Source organism: Meriones unguiculatus (genome assembly GCF_030254825.1).
Source record: "Meriones unguiculatus strain TT.TT164.6M chromosome Y unlocalized genomic scaffold, Bangor_MerUng_6.1 ChrY_unordered_Scaffold_23, whole genome shotgun sequence".
Classification (NCBI taxonomy): Eukaryota; Metazoa; Chordata; class Mammalia; order Rodentia; family Muridae; genus Meriones; species Meriones unguiculatus.
Genome location: NW_026843709.1, coordinates 18,272,552 through 18,292,815, shown reverse-complemented (window position 1 = coordinate 18,292,815; position 20,264 = coordinate 18,272,552).

Genomic DNA, 20,264 nt, shown 5'->3' with positions numbered 1-20,264 from the left:
AAGATAAGAAGTGATGTAGGATTAAGGGGAATGTACCAAATGACAAGGTGGTCTCCTACTTTGTTACTGGATCTGAAATTTAGTAGGTTGTGTCTTTGAACTGAGTAGTTACTGGAATATGGAGTAAAAGAATCTTCACATTCTTATTGAGATAATAGGCTGGCAGGGTTTAGGGTTCCCTGGGGTATTGGGTCTTTAAGAGCAGGTAAACAAGATGGTTACCTGACAGTCCTTGTATAGTCTAACAGTGTCCTCCTGAAAAAGAGAGTATAAATGGAGGACATAGATGGGAAGAATGGAGAATAGACTGAATCCTGTTCAAATCTCAGTTTACTGAACATGTACACAATAATTATAAAGCAAAGGGTAGAAGCATTTTGTTTTCACCATGGCAATACATTTATGTTACCTTGTAAGGCATGTAGGAATTCACTCAATATTACACCACTTTTGCTCTCTGGTTCCCAAGGTTGCAGGGAGCTGGTTATCTACTTCTCAGGCTCAGAAAATCATTTGCAGAGATGACCAAGGACTGTCTCTGAGACATGGAACGTAGATAAGACCCTCTTCTGCCATGGCCAGGATACACAATTCTAATTACCAGACTCCTTCAGTCCTCTTTACTTTGTTTTATGGGAAGCTTGTCTTAGATTGATGAAATGTGCATTTTTCCTTACTTGTCATCAAGGTCTTGGATGTGATTTTTATGAGCCTATGTTTTAGGTTGGAAAAACCTAATTTATTCTTACCCATCATTGACTTACTTCCATATCAAATGGAGTTGTTAGAGATCTTTAATTTAAATTCATGCAACTGCACTTGCTTGCATTGAAGATGTTGATGAAGGAACACACAAGGAAGGAAGGCACAGGCCAACAAACCCATACCTCCCATGCTCCCAAAGTGTCAGCCCCCACTTAAGCACAGAGTGAAGGGATGGAAAGTGTCTCCTGAGGCTAGGAAATATATCCCAGATTGGATTGGCCAATTTTAACCTAGGTTTCTTGGCAGATGCTATGTCATGGATCTTATTTCTCATTGTTAACATGACCAATGAGAAGTTTTTGCTAGACCAAATACCAGCAAGATGATTCTGAACCTGAGTTAAATTCTGGTTTTTCATACTGTGATTCAGAAACCCTAACAGAAATCATAGCAAAAGCAGGCTGCTTAACAATTAATACTGAAACAGCATTATTATCAGCACTAACACAATTAATGAGATTGTAATAGATACATTCAATTGAATATAATTGTCCTTAAAATGTCTTATTACAATGTTTCTATTTAACAGTAAATAAGGAGGGTTAACACATGCCAAAACAGAAGTACACTTGATTAATTTAGCAAAGCTACTTGCATTTCCAGAGAAAATGCCTATATATCCCAGTGCAGCCACCAATTTTCATACATAGGTTTGCCAATTTTTATTTGAAGTCCTCCACCAAAGTACAGCACTAACTGCCTTTTCTAAAACAAAGGAATTTTGACTGGCTATAACCGGAGCCAAGTTCTTAATACCCTTAATGATAGACCAGTCCAATCCATGACTGTAAATTCAGTCATTTTCGCAAGAGTAGATGGTGGGAGTTTCTCTAATGCATCTTGTCCAAGGTACCATCTCTTGATGACAAGTGCATTGATCCCCTTTCGCGCAGGGTGGGGAACTCATTGGACATGTACAGCTATCATTCTTAACTCCTGTAGTGTCTGGACCTGTGGGACTTTAATGGGTTCCTAAAGAGGAGGTGTAAGGAATGAGTGGTGGGACAAGAAACACAAAGAATGAAGGCTAAGCCTGTTTGTCTAATCAAAGCCTCATTTATTAGAAATTTTTACACAACTTATATAGGGAGAAGGCAGGAAAAGGGGGAGGCTAAATTACTGCTGCAGGAGATAGGAAGAGTGCTTTCATGAGTTGAATAATGCACCTGCAAGATACCATAAGGATGTTTTCTTAGATATCTTACAGATGCTATAAAACTAACAGATGGATGTTGTCACAAATCTATCACCCATGATTTCGGTTCCTAGGTCACTCTTTCACTAAGTAGTTTTAGGTCTCCACTAAATGACCTTTGCTCATTATTTGGCTTAGGCTTCAGTAAATAGCTTTGGCTCCTGGCATCTCCTCCCTTCTTAAACAATTTAGGAGGCTAGCAAGTAGGTTTTGAACATGAGGTCTTTTGCAGACAGTGGGAATTAACCAGAGTGGGGCAGTAGGTACCTGATCCTCCCAAGGCATTTTGCAGCTTTTTTGGGTGCCTTATTTTGGGGAAGAGAGGAAAACCCCATCAAAACCTGAGAGTATCCCAGTAGGTTTTGTTTAGGGGTAATCAGACATCAACCTCTATGCAATCAGGTTTGCTTCTCAGGGGAATCAGAAACAGGCAATTGGGCCCTTCCCTTGCAATGTCATCTTGCACCCCATTACAGGTACCCAGGCTAAAACAGGCAAGCATTTATCTGAGTTTCATTCTGTCCTCAAGAGAGCCAAACACAAGCAGCCAAGTCCCATGTGATGGACTGTCAGCAGTCTTCCTCAGGCTCAGCTAAGCCTCTGTCAGCCAAATCAAGTTTGTGATAATGGGTTTAGATGTCAGGGAATCAATTTGCTGTTTTACAAAGCCAGTAAGAATTTTAATGGCCCATGGGTCGAAAGATATGAGAAAAAGGAAACTCATCAAAGGTCCCACAACTGAAGGAAGGAGGGTGGTGAGCCAGAGAGAGGTTGAAAACCAATTAGGAAACCAACTTTCCTCTTGTTCTCTCTGTTTCTTTCTCTCTTCTAAACCTTCCCTAACCTTAGTCATACTGTCCCTTATAATCCCAGTATAATCTGTGTAAAAGCAGCCCTCTTCCTTAAGGGCAGCACATAAGCAGTCATCTTGACTGGAGCAGTCTTCTTTGACATCATTAACATTGTCAGGAGAAAACTTCACATCCACTTCTTGCACCAGGTGTTCCAGTAGCCATCAAGCTGCATCATTTTCCTGCAAAAAAACACGGACAGTTCCTCGTCCCCACGTGAGTACAGGGTTGGTTCCACACCATTGATCATTGATTTGTTAAACTATTTCTCCATTTTACTTTATCAAAAGTTTTTGTTGTTGTTGTTGTTGTTTTCTTGTGTATGCCAAAATCTATCTGTTGCAGATTTACCAAGCTTATCCAAATTTTTTGTTGTTGTTGTTTAAAAAATTTAGGTGTCCTGGGCAGTAGTTTCCCCTTTTTTGTTTATTGCAAGTAAATCTTAATTGTTTGGTGGGCAAACTCCTTGTCCTTGGGGATTGCAAGGTATTTTAGTAATATGAGAAACTTGAAGCTTGACAAATCTTTAAAAAGATTTGTTAGTCAATCCTGCTCAATTGTCAGTTTTAAATTGCTTAGTAACTCGTAGAAGATTAGAAGCATGTAGACAATGAACAATAACATTTTTTTTTGTACTTTCTCCTGGCTGAGGAGTGGCAAAAATAAATCAAGAATAGGTATCAATGCATACATATACATATTTTAACTTTTCAAATTAAGGAAAATGAATAATATCCATTTGCCAGATCTGATTTGGAGCCAATCCTTTAGGACTGACTTCCAAATGAGGAACAGGATAAAACTGAGGACAAGTAATGAAAGCCTGTACTAAACTATGGGCCTGTTTCTTAGTCAATCCATAATTAAGTCTCAAGGTTTGACTATTAAGATGATGCATGTTATGGGCATCCTGGGCTCTTTAACTGTGAGCAATAACCTTTAGTGGGTTTATCTGCCAATGCATTTTCTTTAGACAGAGGTCCTGGCAAATTAGAATGAGCCATCTAATATCCTATAAAAAAGAGAAAGTTTTTTTTTTTTTATCAAGTTTTGAATTTATAAAAATAAAATTCCATCAGGAAAAAATTTCTGGATTTGACCTGCAATCTCTACCCTAGGCAAAGACTGAGCTACATATGCACTATCTGTAGAGATGTTCAAAGACTGCTTATTAAAACTTTGAAACACAGCCAATACTGTAGATAACTCTGCTATTTGTGCAGATGTGCTAGACACTGGAAAAGACATTGTTTTCCCTTCATAAGCATAGGCAGCAACACCAGATCTCACTATAGATGGTTTTCAGCCACCATGTGACATTTGGAAGAAGATCCAGTGCTCTCAACCTCTGAGCCATCTCTTCAAACCCCTCTTGGGCTCTCTCCACCACTTCCAGATGGAGAGCAGGCTCCAGCAGCCCTCTTTTCACACAGAATAGAGTCCCAGCGACCCTCCTGGTCCCAAATTAGGGGAGCTTTTAATTGTCATTTCTCTGGGAACTGGGGCATCCCCCAAATTTCTTTGACCAGATTGGAAACTCTACAAGTTTGCCAGACCTCTCCAGCAAACCAAAACCAGAAACTAAAACAGACAGTGGGCACACAAAAACAAAACATACAGACAAAGACAAAAACAACTGCAGTACCTGCTTTTTAAACATTAAATATCTGTACAGAGCATAACCATGATTTCAAAAGTCAGAACTAGATTTAAAACTCAGAATTTTTCAGTGAACACAATTTAATCTTTAAAACTAGATGTGGCTCCATCCCTCTGGCTCTTGTCTGAGTGCTGACACTGACTGAAGCTGACACTGGTTGAAGCTGGGAGTGGGCAGGGTAAACTGCCACTCAGCTCAGCAACCCTGCTCAGCTCTGAAGGTGGTGGAGGCAGGTCTTAGGCTGATTCTGAGGGTATGAGCAAGCAAGCAAGCATTCTCATCCATCCATTTCTCTGAAAGCAATTCAAGCCTAGCCCATAATAGGAGAGTGAGAAGGAGACAAGTAATGTCTTGTTCCTCCTGCTCATAGCACTATGTCTCTGCTCTGTGCCTTTTGCCCAGGTCCACCTGTTTTGGTGGGAGGGAGGCAGCAGCAGGAGGAGGTTGGATCAATTCAAGATCCAATTCCCACAGTTTTTTAAGAAGTGTTAAATGCTCTTTTCTTTTGAAGCAGTTCCCTGAGGGATTTGACCTCCTGACAGAGTTTAGTTTTAGTGTGCTGAGCAGCATCCTCTACATCAAAATCAAAATGTAAGGCTGATGAGCAGAAAGGAGGAGCTTTAATATACTGAGGTGGTAAACAAGGGGCAGCTGCTGAAGCTGGGAAAGATGGGAGAGGTTGTCAGTCTAGGTTATGGTACCTGGCTTCATTCTCAAAGGAAATAGACTTTTCAGTGAAAGGCTAGTCATTAGGACCGTCCTGTGTCTGTGAGTGGAGGGCTTTAAGGGAGGGATAGAGAGAACAGCTGCAGGCTGAACTAGAACTGGAGTCTCCAGTTCAGGCATAGGTATGGAGATAGAGTCTACAGAGGGAGCTCAGGAGAGTTGGGAAAGTGCAGTCTTATTCCTACCTAATTCAAGGGATTTGGGACTGCCTCCAGAATTTTTCAGTTTGAGGAACTTTTCAGTTTGAGAAACTACCTCAGCCAAGTCAGGTTGGGAATGTCTGACCTGAAGAATATCATTAATCAAATTCCTGTAGGAAAATGCCTGGATCACAAGAATCATAAAAATCTTTAAGACAATTTCCAAATCTCTTCCAGCATCTTACAACAATAGTGCCATCTTGTGGAAACCAGGGACACATATTAGTAATATAAACAAAAAAGCTAACTAAATCCTTTTTCTTAACCATTACTCCTTGCCTCTTGAGGGACTCCTTGAGACCCTGTAAGAATAAGTCGTGCTTTCTCAAATCTTTTCCCATCATTCTGGCTTACCTCTTCGAACAAACTCACAGATGGGTGGCTCAGTGGAGATCTCTTATGCAGGAGTTGTTTAGTTTCCTGGTGGAAATGCTGAATCCTATGTATTTCTGTGTCCACTGAAGAACAAAGTTTCATCCAATCCTCCGAACCTTTAGGTCATGTTGGGTGCCAGAAATGTACTTACCCGCAGGACTTCAACAGGTTTCTAAAGAGGGAGGTGGAAGAAATGAAGGGGGGGGGGCAAGAAACACAAGGAAAGAAGACTAGGTCTGTTTGTCTGATCAAAGCTTCTTTATTAGAAATTTTTACCCAATTTATATAGGGAGAAGGCAGGAAGAGGGGAAGGCTAAATTACTGCTGCAGGAGATCAGAAGAGTGCTTTCATGAGTTGAATAATGCATCTGCAAGATACCATAGGGATGTTTTCTTAAGATATCTCATGGATGCTCTAAAACTAACAGATGTATCAAATCTATCACCCATGATTTTGGTTCCTATGTCACTCTTTCACTAAATAGCTTTAGGTCTCCAGTAAATGACCTTTGCTCACTATTTGGCTTTGGCTTCAGTAAATAGCTTTGGCTCCTGGCACTGTAGGAAGGGACAATAATATTCCTCCAATGTTCCACTTGGCCTTTTTGCAAAGTGAGTCTTTAGCTGCCACCCCATCTTAGGATAGTAGACATTCTGACCAATGACCTAGGCAGGGGAGACTGATAATCTCTCCTGATGAATGCTGTCTCTGGTAAAGCAGAAAGAATGGCCTCTTCCTTTTCCTGAAAATTTCAGATTCTGTTTTACTTGTATTCCTTCAAAAGGAGGAAAACCCAGCAACCAAGTCTTGTTGACATAAACAAAGACTTATGGATCACCCCAGGAAATTGGATGTAGTTAGGAATGCACTCCCAATAAACAATCATTGTGACCAGAGGGGTCTTCATTGACATCATTATCATTGTCAGGAGAAATTTCCTAATCCACTTGTTGTACCAGACATTCTGGTAGCCATTGAGCTGCATCATTTTACTGCTGAAAAACACAGATAGATCCTGGTTCCCATATGAGTACAGGGTCAAGTCCATGCCACTGATTTGTTAAAGGATCCCTCCACTTTCCTTTAAGAAAGGTTTTCTTGGTTTCTGTAAGCCAAAATCTATCTGCTGCAAATTTACCATGCTTATCCAAATTTAAAAATTTCAGAATGAAAAGAACATGATTAAGATGATTCTTAGGTGTCCAGTGGAGTAGCTCCAATTTCTTTTCTTTATTTTGTTTTTTCAAATAAATTTTAATTTTTTAGTGGGCATGCTCTACCATGCCTTGTCCTTGAAAATTGTAAGGTATTTTAGTTATATGAGAAACTTGAAACTGTTGACAAAATCTTTTAAAAGATTTGCCAGTATATCCTCTTCCATTGACAGTTTTAAACTGCTTAGGAACTCGTAGAACATTAAAAGCACGTAGACAATGAACAATAACATTCTTTGAAACTTCTCCTGGTTGAGGAGTGGCAAAAATAAATCCAGAATAGGTATCTGTGCAAACATCTACATATTTTAATTATTTAAATCCAGGAATATGAGTAATATTCATTTGCCAAATCTGATTTGGAGCCAAGCCTTTAGGACTGACTCCCAAATGAGGAACAGGATGAAACTGAGGACAAGTAATGAAAGCCTTGACTATACTATGGGCCTGTTCCTTAGTATCCATATTTAAGTCTCAAGGTTTGACTAGTAAGATGATGAATATTATGGGCATCCTGGGTTCATTTTAAGTATGAGCAATAAATCTTGGTTACTTTATCTGCCAATGCATTTTCTTTAGACAGGTGTCGTGGCAAATTAGAATGTACCCTCAAATTTCCTATAAAAAAGAGAAAGGTTTTGTGTGTGTGTGTTTGTCAAATTTTGAATTTGTAAAAATAAAATTCCAGCAGGAGAAGATGTCTGTATTTGACCTGCAGTCTCTAACCTAGGCAAAGACTGAGCTACATATGTACTATCTATAAAAATGTTCAAAGATTGCCTATTAAAACTTTGAAACAGATCCAATACCACAGCTAACTCTGCCATTTGTGCAGATGTGTGAGGCACTTGAAAAGATACTGTTTTTCTTTTATAAGTATAGGCCATGACACCAGATAATGAACCATCAGTAAATACCATTAAAGTATCAACAATTGGGCTAACTTTTGTTTTAATTGGAAAAATTATAGGCTGCACTTTGAGAACTGAATTAAAATTTTTTTTTTTCTGTCTCAACAGTTTGGACTCTGTCATAATAAGCTTACATATGTTAAAATACCATATTTATCAGATCTTTGACATGCCAGAGGGCCAGCACATTTGAGTTACTTTTTGTCTACATTTATCAACTGCTCTAAACTTCATCCTATAAAACAGGATGTTATAATCTCAATTTTGGTATATTTTTCAAATGTACATTTAGAACCAAATTTTAGGTAGATCTTTATAGGCAAACTTTATAGTTACCCATTTTAAAATTAACCTTAAAAAAAAACTAAATAAAGAGACTAGTTATAATCTTGTACTCAACTATAATCTTTAGCATGATTTTAAATCTGCTCATTTTAAATTAAATAGAAGCAAAACTTTTAATTAAACATAATTTTTATAGGGGCTAGCGAATCTTATTAATCCATCATATTGTATTAAAACTTAACAGCAAAAAATTAAAGGGCAAAAGTTTTATTTAACATTTAACAAAGAACTTAAATTAGCCTGTAGACCTTAGCAAAACTGGACTATTCTGACTGTACCAAATCTATAGGCCAGAAAGAAACAACATAGAATTATTTATTTAGGTATTGGCAGCCAGGCATATGTTTTATATAATGGTTAACAAAGATCTGAATACAACTCTGCATAACCCTGGGCTAACATGGAACAGTAGTCCTTTTTTTTTTCTGTAAAAGAGCTTAAGCAAACATTTTGCATTGAAGAATCTCTAGTCTATTTAAATGAAGAACAAAATATATTATAGGATTTTTTACATGATATATTGTAATAACTGCAGTTTTTGTTCACTTGTCTTAAACAGCATGACTTGATTTTACTTTGTAAACTTCATAAAATAAATAAAAAATGTTCCTATTTCTCCCAAAGGGTTAAGAAACTGGTTAAGTTCTTTGTTAGATTGCCCAAGTGTTACTATTTTCAAATACATGATTAATTTTAAAATGTTTTCTAGAATTTAACTCCAATGGTCCAGCACCAAACTCAGAGGTGTTGATTCAAGTCGTCTCATGTCTAAAAATATCCAAGGCTATAGATAAACACACAGAGAGAGATACATAAGGAACCCAGAAATCTGACATGGTCCCCTTGGAGTAACCAGAATACCCAAATACCAGGACTATACCATCCATTACTGGACACAATCTCACAGATTCCCTATTACATATTCCAGATTCAGTTGGCTGAACATATTTATCAGTTCTAGGATTTCCCATGTAGACTTTTGGGGATCACTGTAGTATAGTATATTATCACCTGCAAATAGTGATACTTTGATTTCTTCATTTCCAATTTTTAACTCTTTGATTATCTTTATTGTCTTATTGCTCTAGCAAGGACTTATAGAACTATGCTGAAGAGATAAGGAGAAAGTGGGATGCTTTGCCTTGTCTCTGATTTCAGTGTGATGGCTTTAAGTTTCTCTCCATTTACATTGATGTTAGCTATAAGCTTGTTGTATATGCCCTTTACTATATTTAGATACGTGCCTTGTATCCCTGATCTCTCCAATACTTTAAAAACGAATGGAGATTGGATTTTGTCAAATGCTTTTTTAACATCTAAGGAGATAATTATGTAGGGTTTTTTTCTGTCCTTTTTCAAATATGGTGGATTACATTGATGTTTTCCCATATATTAAACCACCCCAGCACACCTGGGATAAAGCCTTCTTAGTCATAGTGAATGCTAAATTTGATGTGTTCTTGTATTTGGTCTAAAACATAAAGTACCTATAACCAAGCAAGTCATAACCATAACCAAGCAAGTCAAAGACTAGTATGAAAAAAATGTTAACTCTGTGAAGAAAGAATTATAAGAAGATATCAGAAGATGTGACTATCTCCCATTCTCATGGCTTGGCAGAATCAATATACTAAAAATGGCCATCTTACTGAAAGCAATCTAAAGATTCAATGCAATTCCCAGCAAATTACCAACACAACTTTTACAGAACTTGAAATAAAAAAATTCTCAAATTCATACGCAAAAACAAGAAACCCAGAATTGCTAAAAGGATCCTCTACAATAAAAGATTTTCTGGAGGTATCTCCACCCCTGAATTTAAGGTTATAGAGCAACAATAATAAAAACTGGATGGTACTAGCATAGAAACAGAATGGTGGATCAATGGAACCAAAGAGAAGATTCAGAAATAAACCCATACACTTATGGACACCTGAGATTTGACAAAATTGCCCAAACAATGGAAAAATGATATATGGCATACAATGGAAAAAAGATAGCATCTTAAACAAATTATGCTGCTCTAAATGGATGTCTACATGTTGAAAAATGCAAATAGATCCATACTTATCACCAAGTATAAGTAAAGTCCAAGTGGATCAAAGATCAACATAAATCCAGACACATTTAATCAGTTAGAAGAAAAGGTGGGAAAGAACATTGAAATTATGGACAGAGGAGACAACTTCCTGGACAGAATACCAAGAGCACTGGCTGTAAGAGCAATGATCAAAAAAGGGACCTCATGAAACTGAAAAATTCCTGTAAAGTTAAGGACACTGTCATCAAAACAAAACAAATGGGAAACAAAACAAAACAGATTGGGAAAGACGCTTAACCAACCCTCTCTGTGACAGCAGGCTAATATTCAGCATATATATATATATATATATATATATATATATATATATATATATATAAAACTAAAGCAGTTGAAAACCAACAAAGCAAGTAATCCAATTAAAAAAATTGGGAACAGAGCTAAACAGAGAATTCTTGATAGAGGAATCTCAAATGGCAGAGAAACACTTAAAGAAATGCTCAGCGTCATTACACATCAGGGAAATGCAAATCAAAATGACCCTGGGATTTCACCTTATATCAAAAACTCAAGTGATAACAGATGCTGGAGAGGTCATTGAGAAAGGGGAACCCTCCTCCACTGCTGGTGGGAATGTAATCTTGTACAACCACTCTGGAAATCAATCTGATGCTTTCTCAGACAATAGGAACAGTGCTTCCTCAAGATCCAGCTTTACCACTACTAGGCATATATCCAAAAGAGACTTGAGTACACAATAAGGACATTTGCTCAACCATGTTTGTTGCAGCTCTATTTTGTAATAGCCAGAATCCAGAAACAGTATAGATGTTCCCCACCTGAAAAATGGATACAGAAATTGTGGTACATGTGCACAATGAAATATTACTCAGCAATAAAGAAAAAGGAAATCATGAAATTTGTAGGTAAATGTTGGCAAATGGAAAATATGATCCTGAGAGAGCTATCCCAGAAGTAACAAGACACACATGGTATATACTCACTCAGATAGACATATAAAACAGGATAAATGTACTGAAATCTGTTTACCTAAAGAAAATAATCAAGAGGAAGACTCTGGCTAAATTGCTCAATCCCCATCCTGAAAGACAACAAATATGAACATCAGAAGAAAGAGAAAACAGGAAACAAGTTAGGAGCCCTGCAGACTATCAAACAGATGCTAAGACTTATGGCGAATTGTTGGGCATAGTGCATGGATTCTAATGAAAGAGGTGGGTATGGATAGGCCAGAAACTCCCCAAGGAGAGAAACAGAATCAAATAATCTAAGCCCAGGCATCTTTCCTGAGAATCATACTCCAACCAAGTGCCATGCATGGAGATAACCTAGAAACCCTGCACTGATGTAGCCCATGGCAGTTCAGTGTCCAAGTGGATTTGATAGTAATGGGAAGAGGGACTGCCTCTAACATGAACTGATTGTCCTACTCTTTGATTACCTCACCCTGAAGGGGAAGCAACCTTACCAGGGCACAAAGGAAGACAATGCAGACACTCCTGATGAGATCTGATAGACCTGGATCAGAAGGATGGAAAGCAAGACCTCCCCTATCAGTAGACTTGAGTATGCATGGACAAGTGGGAGGGAATGTGGGAATGGGAGGGCAGAAGCATTGTGGAGGTACACATAGTGAATAAAGTGTAATTGATAAAAATTAAAATAAATAAATATTTAAAAATATAATTTCTTTTGGAGTTATATTATAGGAGGGCTTACTTTGAGGTTGATATGGCAATGAAACTGAACAAAGTGATGGGGTCTGTCTCTCGGTCTCTGTCACTTTGTATTTTTGTTTCTGTTGGTCTTGGTCTCTCTATTTCTGAAACTGTCTCTCTAGCTCTTTTTCTCTTTAAGACTTTCAGTTTCCCATTCTCTGTCTGCCACTTGCATTTCAGTATGAAAATCTCTCAGTTGTGGTGAAGGACTACAACAAGATGACTCCTTGATGACATGAAATCCTGGATGGTCTGTGTAAAAATATAAGCAAGGTCCCAATCGAAAGCCTTATTTTCATATTGAAAGCCTTATTTACATATTTACATACTTATTTACATATTTACCTTGTTCAGGGAGCATTTCCCCAGTAAATATTTCCATGACTGAAAACATATCTATGCATTTAAAAAATTAAATGGAATCAATGATAATGTAAAAGTCACATGTCAATGATAGGTGACTTTACTAATGAAAACTTGAAAGAGATATATAACATTCTTCCTGAACTAAGATTCATGGACACAGGAACTGTCATCTCTGTGATATGTGTTTTCAGCTGGCCATATTGAGGCATGTAGGGCTGCTCAGCTTTTCTCTCATGCAGGCAGTCCACTTAGCACTTTTAATAACGGGCTCCTGAAACTCTTACTGGCTTTCACCTGTTCCATGGCATCAATCTCCCTCTCATCATGTCATCACCTGAGAGAATCTTTAGGTTTCCATGGAGATGAGTAAACAAATTTTCCTCAGTGTCCAGTATCTCTGATCCTGTGCACACATGATTTTTTCTTGTGAAACCCAACAAGCCTTCATCTCATCTCTTTATCTAGATCCCACATCTTTACACCTTTTTACCCCTCTGAAAATGTCAGGTAGTAAAAGAAACTTTAATATTTATATAATAGGATAGCTTCCAAAATAGGGAAGCTTCAAAGTGATGTAGGATTAAGGGGAATGTACTGAATGACAAGGTTGTCTCCAATTGTGGTCTTGGATCTGAAATTTTCTAGGTTGTGATTTTGAACTGAGCATTTACTGTCATACTCACTATATGTACCTTCACAATCTTATTGATATAATAGGCTGACAGGGTGTAGGGCTCCCTGGGGTATTGAGTCTTTAAGAGCAAGGAAAATAGAAGGAAACCAGACAATTCCTATGACTGGCTGAAACAGAAAAAGATCGGTTAATATAGAAGGAGAAATGAGTGGAAATAAACTATTTGACAGCTGGAGCTTTTCCATATTATTGTTGACAATCCTCTATGAGACGGTTTCCTTGGCTAACCTGGCCAGATCAGCAGCTCTGTCCTACTTAGTGGTCAGTGAACAATCCTCCTGGTCCTGGGGTTTATATTTATAACTGAGAATTCAGGAAAGAGAAATGGGTCCTTGTCATATGCTTAGCATAATACAGGAGACATGTTTCCTGCACTGGTCCTCTAGACAATCCATCTGAATGTAGTGTTAGTTCCAGGAGTGTTGTTCATAGGTTGCTCCTGAGCTGATGTGATCTTTTGTATCTGGGTAATCATTTGTTCATGGCTAGGATTCTCTGCTACATAATGAGATCCTTGAAAGCATACCTACAAACTCAAACTCTACTGTCTTTTAGCAGAAACATTTTTCCCTGTTAACAGTCATTGTAAAAGTTGTCAACATATTTTTTTATTGATTATATGACAGTTTCATATAACATGCATTACACTCCTTTTCCATTGATCCCAAGTTCAAATTCCTACCCATGTGTCACATAAAATATATTTTTCTTTAAAATATAGCAATTTTAGTATGTGTTGTTCATATACTCATGGGAATATGATCAAGTCTCAGTGCTAATTCCCTTAAGGAAAACTGAGTTCATCCTTGCAGCACACTGGCACCACCTCCAAGAAGAAGCCATGAGTCCTTAAGAATTCTATACTTTATCCCCTTAATCACAGTACCAACTCTCTTTGTTCTACCCCGATGCCCTTTCTTTAGTTCCCTGTTAGGGGTGGTCCTTCTCCCCCTTCTATCTGACCCTAGCTTATCAGGTCTCATCAAGCTTGGCTGCATCATCTTCCTCTATGGCCTGATTCTCAGGGCATTGCTGGAGCCAGCCAGCACAGTTGAATTCTTCTTTATTCAGGAGTGAGGATTAATATTAATAAAATGAACACACAGCACACAGGAAACTTTTTTAAAGGTCCAGACTTGACAGCCACAGCAAAAGGCAGGCATGCTGCAGCAAGCAGCAAGTCTCAAGTCTCTGCCTCCTCTTCTGCCTCCAGCCTTCTGACTTCTTTAATTGTCAGGAGCTACTTTCAGCCAGTAAAACATCTCAGAACAATAGGTTAATTTGCACAAGGAGCATGAGGAAGCTATCCCACCTGCTGTCACACACCAAGTGATAGACTTGCAAGGTCTTCTCTGCCATTAGTAAAAGCCTCCTAAAAGCCATCTCTCTGCCGAGATTTAAATATCAAAGCATGCCCCTGGAGTCATGGCTCCTGACATGTTTCTCTTTTTTATATTTTTAAAATTTGCCATAACTTAAGAGTTCTGAAGCAGAAGATTTTGCCTGTCTTAGGTTGTTTCTCTCGAAAGGTATATTTTTTATTCATGTCCCCATTTTTGGGTCAATATTTGTACATGAATTTTTATATACCCCAGAGAAAACTTACCTGTCTCTGACTACCAACCTCTGCTAGGGTGGACCCTGTGATATGATCTTGTGAAGATCAGCTCAGGTTTGACACACCAAAAGGCCTTCAGGCAGTTTTTAGTTGTCACTGATAGGAGTGTGTCTCCTATCACAAGCCAAGTCCAAAGTAACACTCCAAAAGTGACTAACAGGTGAATCCCTGTGTAAATTACCAAGTCTGAGAAACATTTAGACGAACCATAGTAAAAGGCTGTCAAGCAAACAGAACCATCTGAAAGATTAACATCGGGGGCGGAGCCAAGATGGCGACTAGCACAAACAGTTTCTGAGCAGTGGGATACCTGATCTTCTGAGTTGGAGAATGGAAGGACCCCCAACCCAGGAAAACCACAGCAAGGCTTTCTGAACACCAGAGAACATCGCAGGAGGTGAAAACTTTGGCCTCCAGTCACCCAGAGACTTGCTTGGGGAGGGAGAGAAAAGATCCTTTGTTCTTGCTGCACTCCCTTCCCCCAGGCCTCCTTCCTCCTCGGCACAGCGGCACAGCGGACTCATCTTTCTCAGCGCAGACCTAACTGCCTGGGGTATACAACTGCTGAGACGGAGCCCCAAACACTTTAGCGGCAGACAAAAGCCAGCAGTACGTACCCCGGAGTCCCAGATTCGCACAGCGGCTGCACCATCCTCCCAGGGCGCGAATCTGCTAGACACCATACTAGCTCCGCAGGATCGCCATCACTGACAGTACGACCCACCCGATCCCACAGTGACATAGAATACGCTATATACTCACCGAAACCAGGCAGAAACGTCATACAACCTGGACACACCAGGCACTGGGCCTCCCAAGCTTGGAGAGCACAACGAAGAGATCCCAGGACTTCCCAGAAAGCATTGGGACTAGCAAGCCAGTCTCCAGTTACAGCGGGACCTGGCAGCTGAGCAGCACTGAACTGGCGGGGCACCACAGCCCTCCAGTTTAAGACTAACCAGGGCCAAACCAGAGAACAAAGAGCCTGATTACCCCATCCCTGCTGAAGTGACCACCCTGAAATCTCCAGCTGCAGCAAGACCTCAGAACCTGGCAGTGACAGCAGCACAGAACTGGCGGAGCACATCAAAGAAGCAGGGCCAAACCAGAGAGCAGAGAGCCCCGGATACCACGATCTCTGCCAAGTGACCTGCCTGTAAGTGAGTGCAACCTTGAGAATCTGCAGTTCCCCAGATCCTGGGTCCTTCTAAATCAGAAGCCAGGCATCGAACCCCCCTCCCACCCACATACCCACTTTGGGAAACAGAGGGGCACTAGGGACATTGAAGTTCCTGCCCTGAGGGCCTAAGTAAGGAGGTAAGGTAGTTAATGCCAGAAATTGCGCTGCAATCATTAGCGCCTGCAACATATACAGTGCAGAGCCCCTCCCACACACTCAAGGGTTCAACATTAGCCATCACTCTGTCCCTCGAGACACATGTCCATGCACACTTACGCACACACACACACAGACACACACACACACGCACGCACACACAAGCTTGCATTTGCCCCATTTGCACCTGCGTACTTTCCTCCCACAGGTACAGCTAGTCCTCAGCACACGCTGAGAGTGCTCAGCTTCCTGAAGAACTCTCCAGACACCAGCGAGAGACAGCACCAGTCTGATCTGCAGAATCCAAAAACAAACAGGGAAGGTTTCAGATAAGCCAATGGCCAGGGGTAGGCGAAAGAACACTTCCAACATAAATCAGGACATCATGACTTCACCAGCAAACCCCAAAATCGATGGATACACCAATTCAGCAGAAGCACAGGAAAATGATTTTAAAGCCATGCTTGCCCAATTATTTGAGGCTCATAAGGAGGAAATGAACAAGTCTTTCAAAGAGATGGCCAGTCAATTGGAGGCAAAGAAAGAAGAAATAGACAATATCCTTAAAGAAACACAGGCAAACATAGCCAAACAAATAGATACACAAGTAGAGGAAAAATTAGTGGCATATAAGAAGGAAATGAAAAAAGAAATAGAGGCCATCGTAGAGAGACAGGAATCCAAATTCAAACACATGAAAGAAATGGTGCAAGGCATGAAAACAGAATTAGAATCAATAAAAAAAACACAAAATGAGAAAACCCTTGAGCTGGAGAACTTGGAGAAAAGATCAGGAACCACAAAAGTAAGCATCACCAACAGAATACAAGAGATGGAAGAGAGAATCTCTGGAGCTGAAGACACACATGCAGAAATGGATACTTCTCTCAAAGAAAAAGTAAAATCAGAAAAGTTCCAATCACAAAATATCCAAGAAATCAAGGATGCTATGAAAAGACAAAATCTAAGAATAATAGGAATTCACTAAAAAGAAGACTCCAGACTCCAAGGTCCAGAAAATATTTTCAAGAAAATCATAGAAGAAAATTTTCCCAACTTAAAGAAAGAGATGTCCATAAATATACAAGAGGCCTACAGAACTCCAAATAGACTAGACCAGAAAAGAAACACATCACGTCACATCATAGTCAAAACACTAAATCTACAGAACAAAGAAAAGATATTAAAAGCAGCAAGGGAAAAAGGCCAAGTAACATATGAAGGTAGACCTATCAGAATCACACCGGACTTCTCATCAGAAACTATGAAAGCCAGAAGGGCCTGGGCAAGTATCATGGAGACTCTAAGAGATCACAAATGTCAACCCAGACTACTATACCCTGCAAAGCTTTCAATCAACATAGATGGAGAAAACAAAATATTCCATGACAAAACTAAATTTATACAATATCTACACAGCAAACCATCCCTACAGAAGATACTAGAAGGAAAACTCCAATCGAATGAAAACAAATTCACCCAAGAAAACAGGGCATACAGATAATGTCCCAACAAAAATGAAAAGAAAACAAGCAATGAATCAGGGTTAGATCATCGACTCCATTACAAAAGGAACTAACATGCATTGGTCACTATTATCTATCAATATCAATGGACTCAACTCACCAATAAAAAGACACAGGCTAACAGAATGGTTAAGGAAACAGGATCCAACATTCTGTTGCATCCAAGAAACACACCTATGCAACAAAGACAAACACTACCTCAGAGTAAAGGGCTGGAAAACTGTTTTTCAAGCAAACGGTTCCAGAAAACAAGCTGGAGTATCCATCCTAATATCTAATAAAATAGACTTTCAACCCAAGTTAATCAAAAAAGATAAGGAGGGCCACTATATTCTCATCAAAGGAAAAATCTACCAAGAGGACATCACAATCTTGAATATCTATGCCCCAAATACAAGAGCACCGACATTCCTAAATGAAACGTTATTAAAGCTTAAATCTTACATTGATCCTAATACCTTAATAGTGGGAGACTTCAACACTCCACTCTCACCAAGGGACAGATCAACTAGACAGACACCAAATAGGGAAATAAAAGCACTCACAGAATCCCTAAATCAAATGGACCTAATAGACGTGTACAGATTATTTCACCCAAACTCAAAAGAGTACACCTTCTTTTCAGCACCCCATGGAACCTTTTCCAAAATAGACCATATAGTGGGCCACAAAGCAAGCCTCAACAGATACAAAAGGATTGAAATAATCCCTTGTATACTATCTGACCACCATGGACTAAAGCTCGACCTCAACAACAACAGAAACAACAAAAAGCCGACATGCACATGGAAACTAAACAACTTACTACTCAATGACAGCTGGGTTAAGGAAGAAATAAAGAAAGAAATTAAAGACTTCCTAGAATTCAATGAAAAGGAAGGCACAACATACCCAAATTTATGGGACACACTGAAAGCAGTGCTCAGAGGAAAATGTATAGCACTAAGTGCCTGCAAGAAGAAATTCGTAACATCACATACAAACAACTTAATGGCCCAACTGAAAACCCTAGAACAAAAAGAAGCAGATACACCCAAAAGGAGCAGACGGCTGGAAATAATCAAACTAAGGGCTGAAATCAATCAACTAGAAACAAATAAAACTATCCAAAGAATCAATGAAACAAAAAGCTGGTTCTTTGAGAAAATCAACAAGATAGACAAACCCTTAGCCAAACTAACTAAAAAGCAGAGAGAAACTATCCAGATCAGCAAAATCAGAAATGAAAATGGGGACATAACCACAGACATTGAGGAAATCCAAACAATTATTAGGTCATACTACAAAAGCCTATATGCCACAAAATTTGAGAATCTAAATGAAATGGATAATTTTCTTGAAAGATTCCATCTACCAAAACTAAGTCAAGATCAGGTAGAAAGACTGAATAGCCCTATATCTCCCAAGGAAATCGAAGCAGTCATTAACAGTCTCCCCTCCAAAAAAAGCCCTGGACCAGATGGCTTCAGCGCAGAATTCTACAAGACCTTCAAAGAAGTGCTAACTCCAATTCTCCTCAAGCTATTCCACAAAATAGAAACAGAAGGAACACTACCAAACTCATTCTATGAAGCCACAGTCACCTTAATACCTAAACCACACAAAGACCCAACAAAAAAAGAGAACTTTAGGCCTATCTCTCTTATGAACATTGACGCAAAAATACTCAATAAAATACTTGCAAACCGAATCCAAGAACACATCAAAGATATCATCCACCATGACCAAGTAGGCTTCATCCCAGGCATGCAAGGGTGGTTCAACATACGGAAATCCATCAATGTAATCCACTACATAAACAAACTGAAGGAGAAAAATCACATGATCATCTCCTTAGACGCCGAAAAAGCATTTGACAAAGTCCAACACCCATTCATGTTTAAAGTCTTGGAGAGATCAGGGATACAAGGCACCTACCTAAACATAGTAAAGGCAATATATTGCAAGCCTATAGCTAACATCAAACTCAATGGAGAGAAACTTAAATCAATCCCACTGAAATCAGGGACAAGACAAGGCTGTCCATTGTCCCCATATCTCTTCAACATAGTACTTGAAGTCCTAGCCAGAGCAATAAGACAACTAAAGGAGATCAAGGGGATACAAATCAGAAAGGAAGAGGTCAAAGTGTCACTATTTGCAGATGATATGATAGTATACATGAGCGACCCCAAAAATTCAACCAGAGAACTCCTTCAGCTGATAAACACCTTCAGCAAACTGGCAGGATACAAAATCAACTCAAAAAAATCAGAAGCCCTCCTATATACCAAAGACAAAAAGGCTGAGAAAGAAATTAGGGAAACAACACCCTTCACAATAGCCACTAATAACAAAGTACCTTGGTGTGACTCTAACCAAGCAAGTGAAAGACCTGTTTGAGAAAAACTTCAAGTCTCTGAAGAAAGAAATCGAAGAAGATATCAGAAGATGGAAAGATCTCCCGTGCTCATGGATTGGTAGGATTAACATTGTGAAAATGGCCATACTGCCAAAAGCAATCTACAGATTCAATGCAATTCCCATCAAAATACCAACTCAATTCTTTACAGACCTTGAAAAAAAGATTCTCAGCTTCATATGGAGAAACAAAAAACCCAGAATCTCCAAAATGATCCTGTACAACAACAGATCATCTGGAGGTATCTCCATTCCAGATCTCATGCTGTACTACAGGGCAACAGTAATAAAAACTGCATGG